The sequence below is a fragment of the Cryptotermes secundus genome, unplaced genomic scaffold (assembly GCF_002891405.2).
Source record: "Cryptotermes secundus unplaced genomic scaffold, Csec_1.0 scaffold699, whole genome shotgun sequence".
Taxonomy (NCBI): Eukaryota; Metazoa; Arthropoda; class Insecta; order Blattodea; family Kalotermitidae; genus Cryptotermes; species Cryptotermes secundus.
Window position 1 is genome coordinate 277,425 of NW_019738883.1, and position 3,274 is coordinate 280,698.

At 42.7% G+C, this 3,274-nt stretch overlaps 1 protein-coding gene across 2 annotated transcripts in view; it reads right to left on the reverse strand.

The window, feature by feature from the left end:
* LOC111871241 (signal peptide peptidase-like 3) overlaps positions 1–3,274 on the reverse strand; it is a 44,789-nt gene that overhangs the window by 33,772 nt on the left and 7,743 nt on the right. The gene's annotated exons all lie outside the window — the stretch shown is intronic.

Here is a 3,274-nt window from a genome sequence, read left to right on the forward strand (position 1 = left end):
GTCTCTTCGCTTGCAGATTTCTTATATTTTTCTTCTACCCTGAAGATGGAGGCGATACGTTCCTCCGAAACGTCGGTTAACACCACATATACACGGTGCCAAATCCCAGAAGACTGCTTTCTTCATAGTCACCGCCGTGAAAGCCTCAAATCTTACTTATGATACTTATTACAAGTAATATTTGTGAATAAAACACCTAAATGATTTTGCAGCCAGAGGTAGACAGGCACAGCCAAACAAATTTCTAGTTGACTGGTCTAAAGATAAAGTGGAATCCTTGTACAATGTGGCACAACAGATCTGCATGCATTAAATGCAAACAAACAGTTGCTATAGTAATCCACAAACAAAAATACTGATGTCGCATTTATAGCACTGTGTTATAGCTGTAATAAGTAAGACTGTAAAACTCTGGTTTTTTTCTGCGAAGGGGTAAGGTAGGAATTTCTGTTCACTCACAATTTCAAATAACTCAAAATACCTACAAAATTATTTGAATCAGTGCAATGACTGCACACACTTTCTCATATACAATCAACCTTGACTACATTATGTTGAAAATTACATAAACTGTTTTTTTAATTGTTGTGGGGTGGCACTAAGTCCCTTGTACTGCAGCCACTTCTGGTACAAAAACTGTTGCCCAACAGAACACCGCTGGTCACTGAATACTGATCAACAATGTAATCTACCTGCCCAGTAACAATGGTTTTGACAAAACTGACATTCTGCATTTAGCACCCTGGTATACATACTCTTACTCTCATAGAGATACCGCCTATACACTTTAATTGAGAGAGTGGGTCCCCTTAAACTACTGAAATGTGATCAAAATCGTCACAACAGTCGCCATGGAAACTGAGTTTCTGGGGGGGATCTGAAGGGGACTACTTTTAGAACTAGTGTGTTTATGAAGATTTCTGTCTTCTGGGATATGACACCAAGCAGTCCAAAGAAAACCAAATGAGGTTTTAGAGGAACATACGTAGCATGTCCACAAAGTAAGTTTCCCACTTGTCCCACAGCTAGCAAACCCTATATTGTGTGAAGTGACTGCGCGTACGTGATAGAACAATGACGTAGCATGGTGCATGCATTAACGGAATTTCCCGCATTCCCATAGTAGCATCACTGCAGCTGTTGAAGATGGAGGCTCTTATTCCAGCTCCCGCTGACTGTGAAGTGCGGTCAGTGATAAAGTTTTTGAATGCACAGAGCATAGCACCGATCGAAATTCACTGTCAACTGTGCCGGGTCTATGGGCCTATCATCATGAGCAAGAAGATGGTGTGTCGCTGGTGTAGACAATTTTCAGCAGGTCAACAAAGTGTGCATGATGAGAAGCGCAGTGGGCGGCCATCCATCATTACAGACGACCTGGTGGAGCTTGTGCGGGAACGCATTATGGAGAATCATTGCGTCACACTTACGGAATTCAGCAGTCATGTCCCGCAGATTTCCCGCTCCTTGTTGCATGAAATTGTCACGGAGCACCTGTTGTTCAGGAAATTGTGCGCCAGGTGGGTGCTGAAGCAACTGACACCAGAACACAAAACAAAGCGCATGGAGTCAGCATTGACATTTCTGCAGCGGTACCATGACGGCGACAAGTTTCTGGAATGGATCATCACAGGTGATGAAACGTGGATTGCACACATTACCCCAGAAACCAAGCACCAGTCAATGCATTGGCGTCACACTGGATCTCCCTGTAAGACAAAATTCAAGCAGACGTCGGCGCGGAAAGTGATGTGCACGGTATGCTGGGACAGACGGGGCGATCTCAACATTGACTTCCTGACCAGAGGTGAGACGGTGAATGCTGAGCGTTAATGTGAAACACTGCAGAAATTGTGACAGACCATCCAGAACAAGCAGCGCGGGATGCTTAGTGCCGGTATTGTCTTCCTGCACGATAACGCTAGGCCACACACGGCTCAACGGACACCAAGTCTCCTGCAGGAGTTCAGCTGGGAGGTGTTTAATCATCCACCCTACAGCCCGGACCTCGCTTCCAGTGATTTCCATCTTTTCATACACCTCAAGAAATTCCTGTCCGGGGAGCGTCAGCGTTTTGAGAATGACAGAGGTGGAGATGGTTGTCACACAGTGGTTCCAATCCTAGGCAGCAGACTTCTACGACACAGGTATTCAAAAGTTGGTCCCACGGTATGACAAACGTCTCAATTCCGGTGGCGATTATGTTGAAAAATAGCTGAACACTTGCTGTATCTGTTGCAATAAATATTTCCATGAAATTGTGTTTTATTTCTGTAAACGGCCCCAGGGAAACTTACTCTGTGGATGAGCCTCGTATCATGTCTATCTTCAGGGATAAAGAGTACACTGAGCACGAAACCAGCATGAAGCAGGCATCAAGCAGAGGTGATATGTTCTTCTGAAATGCCTGTTGATGACCATTAGACTACATGGTGTTATATACTGGGAGAGAGAGCCTGTCATAGCCACGGCTGTAAGAATATCAAATAGGACACAAGACTGTTCATACTCACCAGGCACCAACCCATAATGGATGAATTCTTGAATAATGAATACAAATCAAATCTGCCCAACCATTTAGGTGCTTGTGACGTGCATGCAGGCCCACTTGCCTGCGCACACAACTATCCTCCACCCTCCCCAAAGAAACTTTTTCATATTCACAGGGGCTCAAGGCCTCTAATCTGTCAAAATTTTTGAATGTTTTTAAAATTCACAGTACTTTCTTAAATTTATTCTGTATATCAGAAAATATAAAGATGTCACACATCACTTAAATGTCACACTTTTTTCTCTTATACATATTTTAGAGATATTCTCCGCCTTCATCCACATATATAAATGAAACAATGCATGTTCAATAGCTCTGAATTCAAGAGTTTGCCGACTGCAAAAAAGTTTGTTAGATTTTACGTACTTTCGAATACCAATATCCTTTCCTACATACATCCCAGATGCTAAAGTCTCCTGCGGCATCACTGAGAAGTTATATCTATAATGCAAGTGTGAGGTACAGGTAATACTTGTGAAGTTTCAGTAACTGACCCTATTTCTATCTTCACATGATTGGTTGTAATTTTTATGAGTTATTTAAAAATGCTTGAAATATCAAGACTCTTACTTGAATAAATTCAGCAGTTATAATTATGTAAGATTTGAGGCTTTCACGGCAGTGACTATGAAGAAAGCAGTCTTCTGGGATTTGGCACCATGTATATGTGGTGTTAACCGACGTTTCGGAGGAACGTATCGCCTCCATCTTCAGGGTAGAAGA